A 24047-nucleotide genomic window follows, 5' to 3' on the forward strand; every position below is an offset into this window, starting at 1 on the left:
TGGGTCTGAGGGCCCTGTGTGCCCTAACGAAGTCAATAGGTGTTGTGTTCGGCCGCTGTAGGAGGGAATTGAAAATTTCCATGAGTGAATCACGTATTGGGGTGGTCTGGTCTAGCTCCTCTGGCAGACCCCGTATTCTGATATTCTGTCGCCTCCCTCTGTTGTCTAGGTCTTCCATATGGAGGGCCATTTGGCGTAGTTGTATTGCCTGCCGCTGTATCACACTTGTGGTGGCATTTTGTGCCGATGTCACATGGTCACAGTCTGCCTCTAATTGTGCCAGCTTGTGGTGAATCCCCTGTATGTCCTCCCTTAATGCATGGAGTTCCCCGGCTATGGACTTGTGGAGGGCGGCATTTGCCTCCTTAAGGTCAGCTTTCATGGGTAGGTTGCTAAGCAGGGATGTCCAGTCACTGGAGGCCTAGGAAGCGTGGTCCGCCTGAGTCAGGAGGAATTGTCTCATGCTCGATGTCTGGGACCCCCTCGGGGTGTTGGCGGTCGTTGCCGCTTGCTGTGGCTTGTTGGATTTGCCCATATTGTGCTGTGTGGGGCTGGTGAAGCGGGTAGTGGTGTTGAGCCTGCAGGGAGCTTCTGGTCCACGCCGCCATTCCGTCCAGCGTCCAAGCCATGCCCCCCTTCAACATTTCTATTGCTTGGTCAAAGGGACAATTTATACACACCAAACAACTTAATTAAGATTGTGTTTTTAGTGCTTAGAGCAGGGGTTAAGTCGCCCCTCCCCCCCCAAAAATAAAATATGTTTACACTCGTATGCATATATATTTTTATATATAGTGTTCTTTCCCCTCCTCCCCCATAGTGTTCATTATCACCCCTCCCCTGTCCCAGAGTGTTCTTTCCCCTCCTCCCCCATAGTGTTCTTTCCCCCCTCCCCAGTCCCATAGTGTTATTTCCCCCCTCCCCAGTCCCATAGTGTTATTTCCCCTCTCCCCTGTCCCATAGTGTTCTTTCCCCTCCTCCCCGTAGTGTTCTCCCCCCCGTCCCATAGTGTTCTTCCATACCATCACCCCTGTCCCATAGTGTTCCTCCACCCCCCACATCCCATTGTGTTCCTTACCATCACCCCCCTCCCCTGTCCCATAGTGTTCCTTACCACCCTCCCTTCCCCTGTCCGATAGTGTTTTCCCTCCATCCCATAGTGTTCTTCCATACCACTACCCCCGTCCCATAGTGTTCTTCTCCTCTCCCTGTCCTATAGTGTTCTTCCACCCTCCCCTGTCCCATAGCGTTTCCTCCCCCCCCCGCTGTCCCATAGTGTTCTTTCCTGCCCCCCCCCATAGTGTTCTTTCCCTCCCTCCCCTGTCCCCCTTCCCCTGTACCCCTTCCCCTGTCCCATAGTGTTCTCTCCCCCCATAGTGTTCTTTCCCCTCCTCCCCCATAGTGTTCTTTCCCCCCTCCCCAGTCCCATAGTGTTCTTTCCCCTCTCCACTGTCCCATAGTGTTCTTTCCCCTGCTCCCCATAGTGTTCTTTCCCTCCCTCCCCTGTCCCATAGTGTTCTCCCCCCCTGTCCCATAGCGTTTCCCCCCCCTCCGCTGTCCCATAGTATTCTTTCCTGCCCCCCCATAGTGTTATTTTCCCTCCTCCCCATAGTGTTCTTTCCCTCCCTCCCCTGTCCCCCTTCCCCTGTCCCATAGTGTTCTCTCCCCATAGTGTTCTTTCCCCTTCTCCCCCATAGTGTTCTTTCCCCCCCTCCCCAGTCCCATAGTGTTCTTTCCCCTCTCCCCTGTCCCATAGCGTTCTTTCCCCTCCTCCCCATAGTGTTCTTTCCCTCCCTCCCCTGTCCCATAGTGTTCTCCTCCCTGTCCCATAGCGTTCCCCCCCTCCGCTGTCCCATAGTGTTCTTTCCTGCCCCCCATAGTGTTCTTTCCCCTCGTCCCCCATAGTGTTCTTTCCCTCCCTCCCCTGTCCCTCCCTCCCCTGTCCCATAGTGTTCTCTCCCCCGTCCCATAGTGTTCTTCCCACCACCCCCGCCCCATGGTGTTCTTCCCCTCTCCCTGTCCCATAGTGTTCTTCCACCCTCCCCTGTCCCATAGCGTTTTCCCCCCTCTGCTGTCCCATAGCGTTTTCCCCCCTCTGCTGTCCCATAGTGTTTTTTCCTACCCCCCTCCCATAGTGTTCTTTCCCCTCCTCCCCATAGTGTTCTTTCCCTCCCTCCCCTGTCCCTTAGTGTTCTTCCACCACCCGTCCCATAGTGTTCCTTACCACCACCACCACCACCCTCCCCTGTTCCATAGTGTTCCTTACAATCCCCCCTTCCCCTGTCCTATAGTGTTTTTTCCCCCTCATCCCATAGTGTTCTTCCTTACCACCCCCATCCGCTGTCCCATTGTGTTCTTCCACCCCCTCCCCTGTCCCATAGTGTTCTTTCCCGCCCCCATCCCATAGTGTTCTTTCCCCTCCTCTCCCATAGTGTTCTTTCCCCCTCCCCTGTCCCATAGTGTTCTTCCACCCCCCTCTCCTGTCCTATAGTGTTCTTCCCCCCCTCCCCTGTCCCGTAATATTCTTCCCCCCGTCCCATAGCGTTCTTCCACCCTCTCCTGTCCCACAGTGTTCTCCCCCCGTCCCATAGTGTTCTCCCTTACCACCCCCCAGCCCTCATCCCTTAGTGTCCCTCTCTCCTACTTCTCTTTGTAGCATGGCCGAGCAGAGCCGACCGCGGTACAGGAGTTTCAGTTTCCTGTTCTCAGTCGAACTGACAGAAAGAGCTCTCTCAGTAATATTATACATCAATAATGGTGGGCAGCTGACAGTGGGCCCTGGAGGTGGCATCACTCTTTAATTACGCACAGGGAACATTAATGCCAAAGGCCAACCCTGACGCTATTCTAAACAATAATGGCTTCTCTGCTTGTGGTGTATATATATCTGTTTACATAAGGCACATAGTTTAGCTCTGATAACTAACCAACTCCCTGTAATTGTAAAAGCTCAATATCTAGTGTTAATATTTACACATTTTAACCTGTTAAAACAGCTGAACAACCTCCTTTCAAAAGAAAATCTTCCCCCAAGTATTGCAAAACCAGTTTCCTCTACTTCAGCAAGGTCATTCCTCCTAAATAGTTTTACATAAATGTGCCAAAATTATAAAGGGCTACAGAGGGTTACTTTTGTTACACATGTAGTTACTAGATGACATGTGGAAGGAGTTTCTCATGTAACTGAATTAGGCACTTAGATGATAAGTAAACCAGATTAAAACAAATAAACAAATGTATAGTTCGATGGAGATTACCTGGGCTCTGTCAATGTCATAGATATTGGTGGACAGCATCTGCCAAGATGTTTAACTAGCCTAAAGCTGATGTTATTAAGGGCTTCCGCTGTCTTACACCATATGGCCCACAGATTGCAGAGGAAGTGAGGCAGGCATCTTGCTCTGCTGTCACTGTACCTTTCAACCTACCCGTTCTTCCATGACCTTCTTTGCCTTTGAGGTAATTTCCTTACATCTTGTTAAGACTTCTAGATTCTTCAGCAAAGTATAGGGTTAGCCTCCTACCACAGTATACAGTATACAGTAGGAAAGATATAAAGGTGTATTGCCGAACCTTAGAGGAAATTTCAGGTTACTGCAGAGTTGCAGGTTAGAACTCCCAGGTCCTTCTCTCCCTCCTCTGCAGGATTTAAGTGCCAATTAGCAGTGATCTCCCCACTGACCCTCATGGTACATTGCTGCATGGGTTGGCAGGAGAAATCCTCTGATATTCCATGATGGCCTTGGTCCATGGCCATCACGGCCCACTGATCATTTGCCCTGTTTGCCAAATGTCCAGTCTCGGCCAGGACACATGTCTTCAGTGCAAATTTGGAGATGCCAAGAAAAACATGGGGCATCTCTGGAATCCCTCACATCTCAGTTCTCTTCTCTCCCAACTTAACAACTACCTGTCACATCCTGCTCTGTTCTGCGGAGATGTCTGGCCTTGGCTTCTGGTATCCAGTACTCTTTTTACAATTCTTGTTTAGTTTTTCTTGGTTTTTCTGGTTTTCCATTCCATGTCTGTTTTTCTTTATGCTGGGTTTTCTGGATTCATTCCTGTATTCCGTTCCTGGAATTCCCAGTCTCTTGGATTCCTTTAAATGTTTGGTTTTTGTTGCCACACCCGTTCCTTTCCCATTAATCTTTTTTGTTTCAGTTGGTTCCTGCAGGCAGTTGTTTCAAGTCCTCTGCCCCTTTCTTGCAGGTAAGTGCTGTGTGTGTTTTTATTATTTTTTATTTAGTCTTGCATATCTAGGCAGATAGGAACCCACCATAATTGGAGTACTTTGACACAGTGGTGGGCTGCATACATCTTGGCCATTTATGTATGTCTAAATATTAGTACTTAGTTATGTCTCCTCTTGTTTTGCTTTGCATCTCTTGTCTTGTTTTATTAAGTCTTGTATTCCAAGTTCATGTACAGTCCATGTCTTGTGTACATGTTCTGGGTTCTGCTTTCTGTCCTGCTCCAGTTCTGGGTTCTTCTAGTCTTGTCTTGTTTTCTTGTTAGGTGCCGGTCCTAGTCTTGCCTTGTTTCTGTACTGGATACATGTCTTCTGCAGAGCCCCCTTGTCCAGTTCCTGGGAGGTCTGCATATCAAGCTCCTAGCTCTTGGATCCGTGGAAGCTGCATCAGGGCCTTGGTATGTGGCCGCACAAACGCTGGTGCTCAACACCAGGGGGCGTGTGGTTACCCTGCACCAGGCCCTGATAGTCCATTACCACGCTGAGACTCCCTTCATCATCAGGCACTCCCGGTCTCCGTACCGCCACCCATGACACTACCCCATACAACTCAACACTTTTATCCAAGCTAGATAATCAAGCACTAACAACAGTCAAAACTTCAATTTAGGTATTCAAAATTACCCTGCTATTTCCAAAGGTTCTAAATGTAGCTTAAATGGACTGTATGTGCTATAACTGCTTTAGCTCTTGGAGTGATTATAGTGGCTGAAGTCTCCTGGTGCTGTCATTTCCATTTACTATTTAAACAATTGTAATGTTGTAAAGCTAAACAAGACACCCCAGCAGCCCATTCCTTCTGTGTTTCTAATGAGAACGCATTCATCTGAGCAGCAATGGGTGACTGTAGTTGTATTCTATCACAGCACCCATGGATGATTTGGTATGACTGGAAAGAATAATGTAATCTCTGCCTTAGCCATAACTCCAGTTGGGGCTAGGCTGTGGTAGGCCATGGGTATTCATTTTTGTGTTAAACTGCTGGAAAGTGGTTTAAAACTGAATGGAGGGACAGTGACAGGAACTATAACCAATTCAATAAGATGAAATGCTTATAGTGCCTACAGTGACCCTTTAGCATTTCCCCCTCACTGTTAATCATACAATCGTAAGATTAACAACAAAGACAATAAGTGTTTGTGCGTGGAATATGTGTTTTGCTCATGTGCAAATTTAGGTTTGATAAATTTGATGTGTGTTCATTTGCTGCAAAATGTTAATGATGGTTTATGAAATCCATTTGGCAGTATTGCCAAACAAACATCAGGTATGTATGCTTGTGAATGCATTGACATTAGTGGCTCATTGGCAACCATTAAAGGAACACTGTAGGCACCCAGACCACTTCAGCTAATTGAAGTAGTCTGGGTGCTGTAACTCTTTAGCACCTAGTGCTGCAATGTAAAACATTTCAGTTCCAGAGAACAGCAATGTTTACATTGCAGCTCCAAGTCTTCCCTCAGTGGCTGACTAGCGGCTCTTCCGGAATCCAAACTGACTTTTGGTCCGTTATCTGACGCTGGACGTGTTCACGCTCTGCATGAGGACCTCCAGCGTCAGATTTTCCCCATAAGAAAGCATTGAATAATGCTTTCCTATGGGGAGCTCTAATGCGCCCACAGCCATTGCCGCATAGCCTGACCCAGTGCCGAGGGACATCGGCGCTGAATTCAGGTAAGTGGCTGAAGGGGTATTAACCCCTTCAGCCCAGCAGGAGGGGGATCGTGAGGGAAGGAGTGGACCTATTAACTTTACAGTGCCAGGAAGACAGCTTTATTTTCTTTGCACTATAGGATCCCTTTAACATGTAAATAATTATCTCACACTCCCAGGCAAGTCTTTTACAATCCTGAGATTGCAGCCAACTTAATGGAAAAGATTCATAAGACAAGAAATCTAAACAAACAACATGCCTCCCCCCCGCACCCCCTCCCCCCCCCTTTACTCAACTCTCCAGATGCCTTGTGCCTTGTTCTGTTCTCTTCATTCTGTCCCATGACATCTTACTATATCTTGTTCACTCAAGCGCCATCACTAAAATCTTGTATTTGTGTGTCTTTCTCTCTCTCTCCAGATATCTTTTCCATTTTAAAGGAACACTTAGTCACCTAAATTACTTTAGCTAAATAAAGCAGTTTTAGTGTATAGATCATTCCCCTGCAATTTCACTGCTCAATTCACTGTCATTTAGGAGTTAAATCACTTTGTTTCTGTTTATGCAGCCCTAGCCACACCTCCCCTGGCTATGATTGACAGAGCCTGCATGAAAAAAAAATTGGTTTCACTTTCAAACAGACGTAATTTACCTTAAATAATTGTATCTCAATCTCTAAATTGAACTTTGATCACATACAAGAGGCTCTTGCAGGGTCTAGCAAGCATTAACATAGCAGGGGATAATAAAATCTTAATTAAACAGAACTTGCAATGAAGAAAGCCTAAATAGGGCTCTCTTTACAGGAAGTGTTTATGAAAGGCTGTGCAAGTCACATGCAGGGAGGCGTGACTAGGGTTCATAAACAAAGGGATTTAACTCCTAAATGGCAGAGGATTGAGCAGTGAGGCTGCAGGGGCATGTTCTATACACCAAAACTGCTTCATTAAGCTAAAGTTGTTCAGGTGACTATAGTGTCCCTTTAATTAAACATGGAAAGGTTACTCCCATCTGAAATTATACATATGATATAAATTCTCCAAACATATATACCCTATATCCATGCTACCATTCACCTCGAAGCTCTTTGAACGATTTGTGACTACAAAGTTGACTAACTTCAAATGTAACTGTACAATTGACACTCCCTCATTTTGTTTACTGTTGAAATGACTGCAACCAAAATTATCAATAGTTAATTGTCACTACATCTAAAGGTCACAACTCTCTACTAATTCCATACCTCCTTAGTAGGGACGGTCCCTATTTAGGACCCAAATCCATTTGTCCCTCTTTTCTATTCTAATGTCCCTCTTATCTAGGAGCTCCCTATTGTTGGTGTGTGAGCATTTAACAGAGCGCCACAACAATAATACTAACAGTAATGTGTCTTTAAGCTACAATAAAAGTGTTTAGAAATCAGTGTGTATAAATCCGATGCATTGTTCTTGTTCTAAATTATACTTTAAAGGACCACTATCGTGCCAGGAAAACAAACTAGTTTTCCTGGCACTATATAGTCCTTAGGTCCCCCCCACCCTCAGGGCCCCCCTCCCACTGGGCCTTCAGCCACTTACCTTAATCCAGCGCCAGGCTTCCTCTGCGCTGGTCACCTCTCCTCCCCTTCTGACGTCACCATCTGAGTGGAGCCGAATGCGCATGCGTGGCCAGAGCCGGGCGCGCATTCAAACCGCCCATAGGAAAGCATTAATCAATGCTTTACTATGGACGTTCTGCGTGCTCAATGCGAAGACAGCCACTAGAGGCTGGATTAACCCTGCAATGTAAACATAGCAGTTTCTCTGAAACTGCTATGTTTACAGCTGCAGGATTAAAACCTGGGGGACCTGGTACCCAGACCACATCATTGAGCTGTAGTGGTCTGGGTGACTATAGTGGTCCTTTCACTATATACAGTTGCAAGAAAAAGTATGTGAACCCTTTGGAATGATATGGATTTCTGCACAAATTGGTCATAAAATGTGATCATCATCAACAATAGACAATCACAGTCTGCTTAAACTAATAACACACAAAGAATTAAATGTTGCCATGTTTTTATTGAACACACCATGTAAACATTCACAGTGTAGGTGGAAAAAGTATGTGAACCCTTGGATTTAATAACTGGTTGAACCTCCTTTGGCAGCAATAACTTCAACCAAACGTTTCCAGTAATTGCAGATCAGACGTGCACAACGGTCAGGAGTAATTCTTGACCATTCCTCTTTACAGAACTGTTTCAGTTCAGCAATATTCTTGGGATGTCTGGTGTGAATCGCTTTCTTGAGGTCATGCCACAGCATCTCAATCGGCCTGAGGTCAGGACTCTGACTGGGCCACTTCAGAAGGCGTATTTTCTTCTGTTTAACCCATTCTGTTGTTGATTTACTTCTATGCTTTGGGTCATTGTCCTGTTGCAACACCCATCTTCTGTTGAGCTTCGGCTGGTAGACAGATGGCCTTAAGTTCTCCTGCAAAATGTCTTGATAAACGTGGGAATTCATTTTTCCTTTGATGATAGCAATCCGTCCAGGCCCTGACGCAGCAAAGCAGCCCCAAACCATGATGCCCCCATCACCATACTTCACAGTTGGGATGAGGTTTTGATGTTGGTGTGCTGTGCCTCTTTTTCGCCACACATAGTGTTGTGTGTTTCTTCCAAACAACTCAACTTTGGTTTCATCTGTCCACAGAATATTTTGCCTGTACTGCTGTGGAACATCCAGGTGCTCTTGTGCAAACTGTAAACGTGCAGCAATGTTTTATTTGGACAGCAGTGGCTTCCTCTGTGGTATCCTCCCATGAAATCCATTCTTGTTTAGTGTTTTACGTATTGTAGATTCGCTAACAGGGATGTTAGCATTTGCCAGTGACTTTTGTAAGTCTTTAGTTGACACTCTAGGATTCTTCTTCACCTCATTGAGCAGTCTGCGCTGTGCTCTTGCAGTCATCTTTACAGGACGGCCACTCCTAGGGAGAGTAGCAGCAGTGCTGAACTTTCTCCATTTATAGACAATTTGTCTTACTGTGGATTGATGAACAGCAAGGCTTTTGGAGATACTTTTATAACCCTTTCCAGCTTTATGCAAGTCAACAATTCTTAATCGTAGGTCTTCTGAGAGCTCTTTTGTGCGAGGCATCATTCACATCAGGCAATGCTTCTTGTGAAAAGCAAACCCAGAACTGGTGTGTGTTTTTTATAGGGCAGGGCAGCTGTAACCAACACCTCCAATCTCAGCTCATTGATTGGACTCCAGTTGGCTGACATATAACTCCAATTAACTCTTGGAGATGTTATTAGTCTAGGGGTTCACATACTTTTTCCACCTGCACTGTGAATGTTTACAAGGTGTGTTCAATAAAAACATGGCAACATTTCATTCTTTGTGTGTTATTAGTTTAAGCAGACTGTGATTGTCTATTGTTGTGACTTAGATGATGATCAGATCACATTTTATGACCAATTTGTGCAGAAATCCATATCATTCCAAAGGGTTCACATACTTTTTCTTGCAACTGTAAGTTGTTATTAGTAAGTCACCAAAAAGTCACCTTTTACTCATCCATTGTTTATTTATTTATTTTATTGTATGTATTAGGGCTGATGAGTACTATAGTCATTGCTGCTGCTCAGGAGTAGTGTGAGTTGGAGCGCAGGGCATAATCTTGTGTTTACATTTGTTTTACTTTTTGAATACTATTAAAGCATTATTTTATCTAATAGTTACCTGCTGGTTTCTTTAACAAATATTTAAAAGACTATTTTGTGGGTGCTCTGATTTCTTTTTGTATGTCAAGCATCTATATTCTAAGTGCTTGTTTTTTTAAATATCTTTTAAAAAATAATTACATCACCACATGCAGTGCTGTGTCAAATTAAAAGCAGATGTTTATAGTGAGTAGTTTTCAGTACAACCAGTAGAGTTTCCCACTGCTCTTCTGAGACACAAAGAAATTGCAATGTCTGCAAACTTAACAGTGCAATGTGCTGCAAGAGGTCAGGAAAACACTGACAGGAAACAGCATCCTCAGCAGGATACATTACTTCCTCCAGACGTTGATATACCTGAAATACTTACACAGATTACTGCATTCTGTGCAATAGGCCAGTCAAATATTTAAAAGGACACTATAGTCACCGAAACAACTACAGCTTAATGTAGTTATTCTGGTCTCTATAGTCAGTCCCTGCAGGCTTTTTAATGTAAACACTGCCTTTTCAGAGAAAAGACAGTGTTTGCATTGCAGCCTATGAACACCTCCAGTGGCAGCCACTCAGACGGTCACTAGATATGCTTCCTAGTAAAGTGCTGCACAGTGTGCATGGAGATGCTGAATGTTCCCCATAGAAGATACTGATTGGTGCAGCGCAGCATTTTTCCGCAATTGCGCAATAGCCTTCCAATACTTTCCTATGGGAAAGCTGTGGATTGGCTCTTCATGATATGCGCAAAGTCACCTTTCTCGGCATATCCATTTTAACATTGGAACATTTTTTGTCCACAGCTTTATTAACACATTGTAAAATATAAGATCATTGCCAACACCTAACACACATACTAAAATGCCCCTCTCCCACCAAATGTAATAACCCTGGCAATGACCCTCAAACATGAATATAAACCATAATATAACAATAATAATACATACATAACACACCAACCAAGTGGCATGCTTACCAATATATAACAATCTGTAGGGGTATACCATGACACCCGTACACCCCCAGGCTCGCAGCCATCGATGAGCTCGAACCTACCAAACCACTGTAACCCCCGTATTTTCCACTCAACCTAACCCTGCATGTTATTAACTCCCTTTACCCCGCCAAACCCTATTTGTGACTACGTGAGAAAAACTGCCAACAGAACCAAAAAGGTAGGGAGGGAGGGAGGGACAACTACAGGTAAGGGTAGGCTGATTAAAAGGGCCACTACCCAAAATGGCTTAAGCCCACCCCTATTAACCCCACCCCTATTAACCCCATAGCTACATCCTACTAACTTCCTATGCCTGCATCCTAGATCTATCAGGGCCCATTCCTCCTACTATGTTGGTCCATGGGCTAGAAGATTGATGATTTCAGCCAAGGGAGAAAAGATGAGTGAAATCACCTTTTTACTACAAAAAAATGGGGGGGGGGGGGGGGGGGGGAAGGGGGGAGGGAGAGGGGCAGGGTCCTAAATGGTTATTTTAGCACTATAGTGTCAGGAATACATGTTTGTTGTCCTGACACTATAGTGTTCGTGGTCCTTTAAGTTTTCGTGAAATATCTAATGTTTTCATACCTTGTCCAAGGCATTGAACTATTTCACTCTTTTCGGCAGCAGAGAGATCTTTTCTTACCCATATTGCATGAAAATGGTGCTCTGCTTAATAATGTGGAACACCCTCCTAAGTAACTAAGGCATGACATTGGCATACATTGCACATTTTTATATTTTGACATAAGTGTTAGCCGTGGGTGTCAGTAGTCATAAGTTAAGAAAAGAAAAATGAATGAGAAAGAAAAATCATAAGAGATTTAACAGCGTTTCCTTGATGTGTTCGTGTAAGGTGCGTCTCTCAGTGTGAGGTTGTTATCGTACCAATACTATGAGTTACTGCATGCCTGCATTTGCCAGCATTTTAGATGTTAACCAGCTGTAACTTTAAATCAGCTATTCAATGTAGAGGAGGCACTGGTTATTTAAATGTAGAGTGAGGACAGTGTGCGAAGGCTATAAAATACGTAGGTCTCTTATACCACAGTACAAGAGATCTGAGATTTAAGCATATTTCTGTTCTGTGGTAAGTGTAGTAGGCCCTCAGCCTAGGAGGTTCCGCTCAATAACCCCTGAGCAGTGTGGGGGGAGGGGAGGGGGTGGAAGACACGTAAATATTGTCTTCGCTTTGCTTTATATGTTATGGATAGACCAACACATCATACACAATAAAAATTAAACTTAAAAATTAAACTGGTAGCTGGAGTGTAATTTAAGGCCCGATTAGAGCCCATGTCTGGGATTCCGTTCCGCCCTCAGCCGGTATCACGAGCGGCTCTTGGGGTGAAGGGTACCACCTTGGCAATGTCCCATGTGCTACGTGGCCCGCTTCCTGAGCCTGTGGATGGGGATATGCCTAGTTTCTTGAGAAACTCCTCTGTGTCGTCCACAGAGGTGAGTGAGTAGGTGCGGCCGTCTTTGGTAGCTTGGAGAGTTCGAGAGGGCCCCCATTTATAGGCGATGCCCGCAGAGCGTAGGGTCTGGGTGACTTCTTGGAAGGATCTCCTCCATTGTAGTGTTGAGCGGCATAAGTCCTGCAGGAATATTAGTTGCATGTCTTCGAAGCCATAAGGCGTCTTGTTTCTTACTGCCTCTTGGACCGCCGCTCTATCTCGGGTCAGTACGAAGCGTACCAGGACATCGCGGGTAGCTCCAGCCGGAGCCCTGTTGGACTGTGCTAATCAAGCACAGCCGTCCAATTGTAGAGTTTTCGCAGAACGTTGCGGCATAAGGGAGGTGAAGAGGCGCCTTAGGAAGTGTGGCATCTCTCGGTCATCGACCGTTTCAGCAATACCTCTTATTTTGAGGTTGTTGCGTCTTCGAGAGTCCTCCATGTTGTCCAGTTTTATCTGTAGGGCCCTGTGGGCAGCTTGTAGAGTGCAGATTTTCTCATTGTTGTTGTCTTGTTGGTGAGTTACTGTGGAGAGGCGTTCTTCCGTTGCCCCTACTCGGGCCGTGACCGCAGCGATGTCCTCGCGGATAATGTCGAGGTCCGCATTGAAGAAGGCCCGTATGTTATTCAGGAGGGCTTGTACGTCTCCTTTTGTAGCCGGAGCCGATAGCTCCCCCGCTAGCGATGTGGATATGTGGCCCGCTGTGTGAGGAATTTTATCCAGGGCATCCATGCCTTCCTCGGAGGAGGAGGTGTAGGGAGAGTTGAGTGGTGCCACCATTTTAGGTTTAGGCCTCTGCTGCAGGAGGTCTCCAATGTTGCGGGAGCCTTCACCGTTCAGGGTTTTCAGTTTTTTTGCTTTTTTCCCCATCTCAGGTGGAGTTGTTGGGGTCAGTGTTCGCCGATGTTGGGGTATTAAACGCCCCGCTGCTTATTTCTGTGAGATATACAGCGGGAGCTCCACCGCCATGCGTCTGCTCCCTTCGGTGTCCAGGCCACGCCCCCCTGGTCTGTATATTAATCCATTGAGTGAGCACTTAGTTGCCTAGGTATGAGTTATCTTGCTGGAAACGCAGTGCGTCCGTTCAGGAATGTATTTTGTAACAGGTTAGACACAGCGAGTTAGACAGTGTGATAATGCATGGTTTTGCGCGGTTTGGAATACATGTCAAAACGACCTAGGGGCATTTTAAATCAGGCTGCATTTGTCTGGCAGGCAGGCTATGCTACATGGTCTGGCCTTCCAGGGTTAAAGGGTGGAGCGTTATCGTAGGTTAACATGGGTTAAGCATATTGGCAGATATGACAAGCAGACCTATGCTAGAGACAATATGATATTGGTATTGCAGTCAAAATAAACAGATCTCGGACAGTGTAATGTAAAGCAACTTTTCTGAAAAAATTTGTCCTTGAATGTCAGTAGGACACGCTACGGTGTGGTTACCGCTAGTGCCATTTACGGCTGGGAGCGTCTCTGTAGGGTGCTTATCCGATGCCCTGCAACGGGAGACTGCAGAGATATGAGTGCCAGAGTCTAGTCAGCAGTATGTGGGGGGCCCACCAGGCCAGCGTTCTCTGTGTCAGGTCCGCAGTTCCGTAGTAGCGGGGGTCAGCTAGTGGGTCGGTTTTTCCGTGGCGTTGCCTGTGTCCAGCCTGAGGGGGAGCCCTGTGCCTTTCGTGGCCACTTGGTTTGGCCCAAGCGGTAGCTGGATGTAGGGGGCTTTTGCTCTAAGGATGATCAGCAGTGTGCCAGTTCTTGGGATGGCACTCACCAATAAGGTTCCTAGAGGCTCCAAGGACTTGGTTTGGAATAACTGGTAAATTTATTGATTACAAATAGAAACACAATATTCTAGGTTTATAAAATATAAAATAAAAATTGGAAATCCAAATAAAAGTCCAAAATCAGCCAAAACACGTTTCACTTGTCTGTGACCTTCACAGCTGACTGAAATTTATTTAACAAACATATAGTAAAATCTTACATGGAAATACACATCCTTCAGCTACAGATTCCTTTTGTAACACAACACATTTCGACTTTTTAGTGGGTCTTCAACAGGTGTAATGAAGTCTGTCCGGTCAATTAAGAAATATATACCCTTCTAAATTACCCCGGAACCAGGTGCATGTGGAATAAGAACCCTCCCCTCCTTCCCATATATGGTCCAAAGTTTAAAGTCTAATGTAATTTGTGGAAAATTAGACAAATTAAGAAACTTTAAAAGTGTATATAAGTTTGAATCTTGTATTTCTTTATATCTTTTTTTTTGCATATCTAATATTTAGATGCATTGTCTATACTAGGGAGCTGAAAGGTTGCCTATGCCTGGTCTATACAGTGTATTGAAAAATAAAAATATGTCAATTCCACTTTAAAATCTTAGCTCTTTATTAATTAATGCCTGTATCAGAAAGCGTGCAGCACTCACACTCAAAGTCATACAGTAACCAAAAGGGAAATGACTGAATTGTGTAAAAAAAATAAAAAAAAATACATTGCATATGCTTGTTTGATGCAATCTGAGATGTATAGTTGCCATGTATTTGTTTGGATCTGTCTTAGTAAGATATAGTTGCTATTTGTGTTGTGTGTGTCTATGCCACATTGATGAAGTTTGTATAGCTGGCACTGTGCATTCCCTGTACATGTATCTTCTACCTTTACCTTTCAAACAATAAATAAATTACACAAAACATAGTACATACACATTATAAAGTGCCATTGCTATTTTAATTGTAAATGTCTCATAGTGATTACAATCCAAGTATCACAATTGTTAAAACTACACACTGATCCTTTATCTGAACAGTGTCTACAAACATGGATACTTGAATATTCTTCTTGACAATATCCACTGGCAACTAATATACACCCTGTTCCAAATTATTAAATAATGATATTTTTCTCATTTACCTAAATAATTGATGTAAATAGCAGTCAGCATAATTCTCATGTTATCAGCTATTAAGAGTACAATTCAAATTTTATTGAACAAACCTCCTAATGATAACATTATTTTTTTTAAACATAAAAAACTTACAATGCACTGTTCCAAATTATTACGCACAGTAAGTTTCAAAACACTTTATAGGTTGTAAAGAACTGAAAATTGTCATTCGTTGTGTTTGCAGCATATTTACTGAAATCAAAAGCTATTTCAATCAAACTTAAAACAACATTTTAACTTTTGAAACAGGTCACATTACATTTTAACATAGGACCCCTTATTTGATAGCAGCTTCATAAGTCTTGCATCTATTGAACTTGTGTTTTTGGACAGTTTATGCTTGAATTTGTTTGCAAGATGTCAGAATAGCCTCCCAGAGTTGCTGTAGAAGGTTTATGCACAGTTGCAAGACTCTGGAGGACTCTACACCTTGATATCCATGGGACTCCGGAGGCACCAGCAGCTGTAATGGTATTTTAGCAGCTGTTCTCTTCATCCGATGCATGGATCTGGCAGAAATCTTCCTCAATGTGCCTTAATCTGCACAAACCCGTTGGATCTGTATCAGCCAAAAATCTCTTAATAGTGCAATGATCACGCTTAAAGGACCACTATAGTGCCAGGAAAACATACTCGTTTTCCTGGCACTATAGTGCCCTGAGGGTGCCCCACCCTCAGGGACTCCCTCCCGCCGGGCTGAAGTTGGAGGAAGGGGTTAAACTTACCTCTTTTTCCAGCACCGGGCGGGGAGCTCTCCACCTGCTCTCTTCCTCCTCGGCTGAATGTGCATGCGCGGCAGGAGCCGCACGCGCATTCAGTCATCTCATACAAAAGCATTTATAATGCTTTCCTATGGACGCTGGCGTCTTCTCACTGTGATTTTCACAGTGAGAAGCACGCAAGCCCTCTAGCGGCTGTCAATGAGACAGCCACTAGAGGCTGGCTTAACCCCAATATAAACATAGCAGTTTCTCTGAAACTGCTATGTTTATATGAAAAAGGGTTAACCCTAGCTGGACCAGGCACCCAGACCACTTCATTAAGCTGAAGTGGTCTGGGTGCCTATAGTGGTCCTTTAAGTTTTCGTGAAATATCTAATATTTTCATACCTTGTCCAAGGCATTGAACTATTTAAAGAGATTTCAAGAGATCTTTTCTTACCCATATTGCATGAAAATGGTGCTCTGCTTAATAATGTGGAACACCCTCCTTTAGTAGTTTTTCCTTAAATTGGACTCACCTGGCAATCTAATTATCACAGGTGTCCCAGATTGTTTTCAGTGATCAAAAGAGCCCTGAGACACAATGCCATCCATGAGTTAAACTGAAAAACAAAATATTTCATCTTTGTGACACTTAAATAGAATTTGCATAATAATTTGGAACAGGGTGTATATACATACACGTGCATTATTGTGCATTATTGTGCATTCACTATGTGCATTATTGGTGTTGCGTGTACGCCATTTTGATGAAGTTTGTCTAACTGGCCATGTAAATAAAATCTCCAGCACGTACATCTCTTAACACTCACCCCAAGTTCACATCACAATAGAGGGTGCAAGGTTATTGCATTGCTTTTAGCAGAGCACAATGTTTACCATCAATCATACCACTGCATATTTTAGAGTAGATCTAGCAAAAAAAATTGTTGATAACCTGATCTAACAAAGATCTAACAAATGAAATAATCTTTTGTTAAAATTCTCAGTATGGGGGGCTAACCTGGGGTTGGTCTCAGGCCTCAGGCCATCCTTATGTGTCCAGGACAAGTTTGAGCTGCCTAAGCTTGTCCACACACTGGGTTTGTTTGTGAAAAAGGGAAACTCCCAATTTCTAAATCCTGTGCTTTTACCAGGTTTATTAAGACTCACAAGGAATCCAAGATATAAATTCACAGTTTTAATATAAACAAATAGCGCCAGATCAAACTCTTAGTAGTTCTTATACAAAATCACATGTAAAATATCCCACATTGCCTCGTCAGCGGTATACATAATTTAACAAAACCATATCTATATTTAATTATTATTATTTTTTTAAACATGGTATGATTACTTACATAATAGTACCTGCAATTATATTAATTAAAAAAAAAATTGATTTTCTTTACTTCGCTTTCCATATGTAAAACACCTAGAAGTTCTTGCAACAGAGAAACATGTTTATTAAAAGAAACACGCGGTTTCATTAAAAAAGCAGTGGGTAAAAATGTTTTTAGGAATGGAGAATAGTAGTAAATATTGGCTAATGAAATAAGTTGTGGAGAAATAAAGATTCCTTCCTTTTATTTTAAATGTATTTTTAGTTTTGTAGTCATATTAGTATTTGTCTTTTACAGCTTCATCTGCAAAGAATCCCTATATGGTATATTTGTGTTTTATTACCACCTACCTATGGTTATATCACTCACAAATGAAATAATCCGTTTGTTTCACTTGTTATCACCACATACGTCCGCTGTCCACTTTCTTTGATGTGTTTTTGGTATCTTTTTGTGAAATCATGTGGTTGATTTCACAGTGTCATTTAGTAAGACTATCATTTGTGTATCTTTAGCGCCTGGATATACTGCATATTACTTTGTGTTTGAGTGAAATAAATAAGATTGTAAAAAGGCAATCTAGTAGTTGTACACATCGGTAAGAACTTAATTATAGTAGCATATGAAATAACACAACATAAAGAAATGTGTGGGATAATGGAGAGGAAAAAGCATTGCAAGAGTGGTACATTAACAAAACTGCTACAACAAAACTCTGAAATCTCTGACAAGGCAGTGTTTACATTAAAAAGCCATCAGGGACAGGCTGTAGACACCAGAACAACTACATTAAGCTGTAGTTGTTCTAGTGACTATACTGTCCCTTTAAAGCACAACCATCTCATTGACATCACATGACAGTGGCCCTGGTAAGAATTTCAGACAGTCATCTAGCCTCCTCACTAAAATGGGCGTGCGTCCCTAGTTTAAAGGCACTATAGGCACTATAATTGGTACATGGCTTAGTTTATTGCATGAGAGTGATCTGGTGACACTCAACGAATGAGCTAGCCTTGCTCAGCAGGGCTTAGATCAGGAGACCTAACTAACCTGCAAGTAGCTTCTGGCTTTTTTTTTTTTTTTTTAAATCTTTATTTTTGGAGTGCAGCGGAAACACATATTGCGTGACAATGACATAGTTAAGTTGCATTATAAATGATTACAGGCTTCAGGTATAAACATAGTATATCAAGAGGAACTGCACACATTTTTTGGTTGAGAATGTAAAAGAAGAATTAGTTGCTGCGCCAGCATATACATACATGCTTAATATACCGAGATGGCCTAGCGTGTTACTTCACTTTGGTAAGATCTGAGACATGGCTTGCTAAGGACTTACATTATTACTGGCTATAATAATAGGCTATAGAAAACTTAATTAAGTACAGGCTGTTATTACCACTGGGAGACCAGGCCCCGCTGCACAAATGGTTGGGGCACTTTCACACAATAAAATAAGGTATAACTATTTAAAGTGATTTGGCTAACAGAGGCTTACTGGTTGAGTTGAGTTAAACTGAGGGCAGTTCATTTTGTAGGTGTCTAACTTTGTACAGCTGTACCATTTTATAATAATAGAGACAGCAGGCCACAGTTCTATCCTGTCAGGTGGCTGGTAAGAGTAATGGGTTTAAGGACAGAACTGGTCACCTCGAGGGCGGACGAGTTCTAGTTCGGTTGGTGGGGTCAGTGTATCATGGGTGCTGGATCTCGCTTGTGTAGCCCCCATATTGTGCGGTTTTAGTTCAGCTGGGCGCTTAGGCTAAGCGTCCGCATGAGTCTCCACTCCACCAGTGTCCCCCGTGTGCCTCTCAAGCCATTGCTGCATGCCGGCTGTCAGATGTGCATCACAGCTCCTTTATGGCAGGTTGGGGAAGGTAGTCAGGCATTGCGGTAGGGGTATGCAGCTCTTTATGTTGGAGACCAGTTCCCCGTCTTGGTTAAAAGGTAGGATTTTATCCGTGGAGCGTCGCTTGTCCTTTCCGCGGGGTGAATGCTGGCTCGTTGTGTTCCCTTCGCTTCGCCGGCTTCTGGCCTGCTGGGGTGCTGCAATGCTTGCAGGTGGCTATCTGTTGTTGGTGTCTGGTCGGTCGGTACTTAGATCTAGCTTCTGGCTTTTAGCTCCAGCTGTAAGGCAGCAGGGAGCAGAGCCTGACAGACCCCTGGTACAGGGAAAACAGTTTGACTAATTACATCGCAGAGCTCTGTAGTGGTTATGGTGATTGAAGTATTCCTTTAATTTGCTCAGCTCTGTTATAACCATCTGAGACAACTAAGGGGGCTCCTGTGGGTAGACCCAAGGACATGTTAGGCAAATGATCCAGAATTACCTGACCCATTTAAGTTTTATTATTGGTTTTTGACCCCAACTTTATTAGATCTCAGTGAGTTATTCATAGCAGCTGCATGTTAACTGTGTGTCCTTTACGTTTTCTCTGTGTTTTCACTGCATACTTTATTTTACAGGTCGTGTAGTCAGACAACAAGTATAATCTTAATGTGCCACAACTCCTCCCTTAGGTAGGGGACAGCAAAAGTCAACTTTAAATTTTTACTTTATTTCTTTCACTAAAAGCAATATCGAAATGTTAACATTCAAGCAAAGACATGAATCAGCAGATGACCAGGGGCACTAAGGCTTTACGCATTTCATACCCCAATTAGATTTTTTAGAAGTACTCTGTTTTGTGGCTTTTTTAGATTGTTGCTGCAGCACTCTGTTTGATGAGTGGAAGCTATTAGCTAAGAGCATGAAGGATCCCAGCCAGAGGACAAGCAGGTGGACTGAGTAAGATTCAATGGGTAAAGTGAGAATTCAAAATGAATTTAAAATTTAAGACCAAAGTAATAATTTGGAACAGGGTATATATATAAGTTTAGATAAATAGTAAGCCCCAGCCACTTTTGCAGAGCTATACTGAGCTCTGGGGGTGATAAGTGTGGACAGTACAATCCCCATCTTTGGATATTTGCATGCTTGTAGATATAGATTTATGGTAATAAAGGCTCCCAATATATATGGAAAAATAAAATTACAAGGGGGAGGGGCGGGGCCTGGCCAGCATGGTGGACAGACATGCCTTGAGTTAGCTAAGTAGGTCGAAGTATGGATGCTTCTGAATCTACCTCGAATCTGGGGAAATTGAATGGGATTTTGACCTGATCACCATGATGCCCAAGTTCTTGAGAAATTGAATGTCTTACTGGGTTTGGTGTAGGAGGAGAGTAGCCTCGGTACTGAAGAATGTAAAGTTGTCTAGATATACATGTTATTCCCTGGGATCTCACATGAGTATGGTGGGCTTTGGGAGCTCTTTTAGGCATCATGGGGCAGAGCTGACAGGTTGACTGCCAAGGTTCTTTTTTCTAAAGGAAACTGAGGAAACATTGACTGAACAGATGTACAGGATCGGATAGGTAGGCATCCAGACTTGTGAACCAATCCTCTATTTGAAGAAGATCTCTAAGCAGACAATACACTCCATCTTTAAATGGTATTATCTCATAAAGATATTAATTGCTCAAAGGTTGATTATTGGTCTGAAATCTCCTGTTTCTTGACCAGAAAAACAATGCCGTAGAATTCCCCATTGTGGTGGGCTTTCAGGATGGCTTCCTTGGAGAACAAGGCATTCAGTTCTTCGTAGATAAGACAAGAATGACATGTGTTGATGTGAAGAAGAGGTGCCAATTGTAGCATATTGGTGTGAAAGTCTTTCATGTATCATTGGGCTGGAATATCCAGGAGTCCATTAATCTGTGAATCGAGTTCTGTAGAAAATATGAGAGCCCTCCTGCTGTTAAGAGAGGAAAAGAGAGGTATAAAGCATTTAAATTCATCTGAGTTGAACTTGAACCATCAGTGGAAGCCCCGTCTTTGTATAAAACTGGGGTCTTCTGGGGCGGAGCCTGACCAGCTTCCTGACTAGATGCATGGTCACAGAGCTCCTGCAGCTAAACTTGATTAATCGCGCAATAAACGGCAATACAAGCACTCACATATACGAAACTACCCTGCCTGAGCTCAGTGTGCCCCACCGAACCTCCCGATACCACTCGGAAGAAAATCGGAGCACGGAGTCCAGAGATGCATGCACCGGGCACCGGACCTGGGGAGAGACGGCCGCTTCCCCCCCTCTCGCTAGCAGCCCGGGAGGCATGAAGTTCATGGCGGACGCCACGTGTAAAGCAAACAAGAAGGAAGAAGCACCCGATATACTGGCACGGCTAGAACATACCTTTGCGGCCTTCTGGATAAAGCTAGCCGACAGGATGAAGCAAGTCCGGCCCCAGGAGGCAGTGGTGAAAGTACCCAAAGGGCCATCACACAGCCCCAGCCATAAGCAAGCATCCCCCAAGCCTAAAAGAGCTGGCAAAGGGTGCAGGAGAAAGCAACACCTCCAGCCGGTTCCCGACTCATCTCGACCACGTAGAGCAAGGCACGAGGCCCCAAAAGAGAAAGCCACAACAGCGGCAGGTACAGACCGGAATGCTCACTTCAATGGAAGTTTCAAGGCCCTCCCCCCCCCCCCAGCGACAGTTCTTACCTGCCGACCCTCAACACACCGGGATGACCTGCAACACCCAGCCTGGATACGGGACTCTGCATGCCTTCGGACAGGCGTCGGGTAAGCTGCCCTTACCACAATGGCTTATTGGCCACCCACCCTACCCACTGAAAATGGTGGGATATAGCACAACATACACAAGAAAATTAACGCTATCCTGCCTCTCATGTTTTATTTCATTTCTGCTTGTTATTTCATTAACTTCATACCAACTGAGGCAACTGTTATGTGTTGCACTCGACAACTAGATAGACTAGAGTAACCTGAAAAGCTAGCTTAAATGCATTACATACTACTTAGAACACGGGCATATTACATAGTTTTGACATGATAAAGCCCTAAGAATCTATGTTAACTAACATATGCAGCAGGTTTGCATTAGATATGGCAATCTATATTGTCTCTTTTAAGCTACGCTAGTTGCAGGACAGTACTTGGTTATTGTAGCTTTGTATCTTTACATTATTTATCAGTCCTGTCTACTGCTTCGCCTTATTTTACATGTGACTAATTGTATATTGTTCTACATGATGCATATTATCTGCGCTTGTTTCTAGAAAAAAAAGCTGGGTTAAACAACACACTACACAAAGCAAGTTACTTACGCCTGTTTCTAAACAGCTTCGATAAACTACATACTGCATAATACTACAAATGAGGCATAGTTGCTCCACAGTGTAATCAACTACTGCTATTCTACAAAACGTGCTAACACACCATACCTACACTAGCATAGATGCTCTAGCAGTATTAAGCAATCAGCATCCTTATTTTGTTTTATTTTATTCAATCTCACTCGGACGACACACCTAGTTGGTTAAGCTTGCAAAATATAAAATGTGTGCGAACTATCATGCCACTGTCTGACTATTGTGAAAACTTGGGATACGTTGATGCGGTGGGTGCCCTAAATACCAATAGGGGGGACCTATTGTCCTCCCCCCCACCCCCACCCCTGAGCGGCGGGTGGGGGCCCTAAATACCAATAGGGGGGACCTATTGTCCTCCCCCCCAGCCCCCACCCCTGAGCAGCGGATGGGGGGCCTAAATACCGATAGGGGGACCTATTGTCCTCCCCCCCCCCAGCCCCCACCCCTGAGCGGCAGGTGGGGGCCCTAAATACCAATAGGGGGGGACCTATTGTCCTCCCCCCCCGGCTCCCACCCCTGAGCGGCAGGTGGGGGCCCTAAATACCAATGGGGGGACCTATTGTCCTCCCCCCCGGCCCCCACCCCTGAGCGGCGGGTGGGGGCCCTAAAACAAATGTCGTCGTCCCCCCAGGTGACTAGGGGTCCCCAAACCCCTAGTCACCCCCCCCCCCCAAAAAAAAATAGTCCTCCTACCTACCCCCCTCACCCTAAAAATAATGAGGGGGGAGACAATAAAGCTAAAAACCTGTAAATAAATAAAAAATAAACTTACCATTAGATGTCTTCTTTTTTCTAAAATCTTCTTTCTTCAGCCCCCAAAAAGGCCAAATAAAAGGCCAAAATAACCGTCGCACTTTGAAAATAAATAAATAATTAAACGAGCGCAAAAAAAATTAATCCTTCTTCACCCTTCGAGGGCACGCCGCGTACTGAGCTCCGCAGGGCGGGTCAAGGCTTATAAAGCCTTGCCACGCCCTGCAATTAGGCTTAGAACTCTCTGATTGGTTGGTTTAAGCCAATCAGAGTGCTCTGTGTCATTTTACACAGCGTGGGAAAATTCCAAAGAACTTTCCCACGCTGTGTAAAATGACACAGAGCACTCTTATTGGGTGGATTTCAAGCCACCCAATCAGAGTGCTCTGTGTCATTTTACACAGCGTGGGAAAGTTCTGTGGAATTTTCCCACGCTGTGTAATTTGACTCATAACTCTCTGATTGGTTACTTAATCCACCAATCAGAGTGTTATGTTATCCTGTGCCTTACTAGAAACTGAGCAGTGGTGTGTCATGCAACAGAACTTTTCCAATTAATTTTCACTAAAATTTTCACCTGTGAAAGTCTCCCATTTACTTATTATTATTATTATTATCGCCATTTATAACAGATTCCGTAGCACTTTACAATATTATGAGAGGGGGGATGTAACTATAAATAGGACAATTACAAGAAAACTTACAGGAACAATATGTTGAAGAGAACCCTGCTCAAATGAGCTTACAATCTATAGGAGGTGGGGTATAAAACACATTAGGACAGGAAATATCAATCAAATAAGGTGCGAGTGAAGCAGAGCTTGAGGAGAGAGTAGAGTGCTGCCCTTTAGGAGAGAGCAAGAGACAGGTATGTGAGGTAGAGGTTACTCTGGGAGGCCATACGTTTTTCTAAAGACATGGGTTTTAAGGCACTTCTAAATGATTGAAGACTAGGGGAGAGTCTGATGGAGTAGCAGGCTATTCCATAGAAAGAGAGCTGCCCGCGAGAAGTCCTGCAA

Source organism: Pelobates fuscus, chromosome 5, assembly GCF_036172605.1.
Source record: "Pelobates fuscus isolate aPelFus1 chromosome 5, aPelFus1.pri, whole genome shotgun sequence".
Classification (NCBI taxonomy): Eukaryota; Metazoa; Chordata; class Amphibia; order Anura; family Pelobatidae; genus Pelobates; species Pelobates fuscus.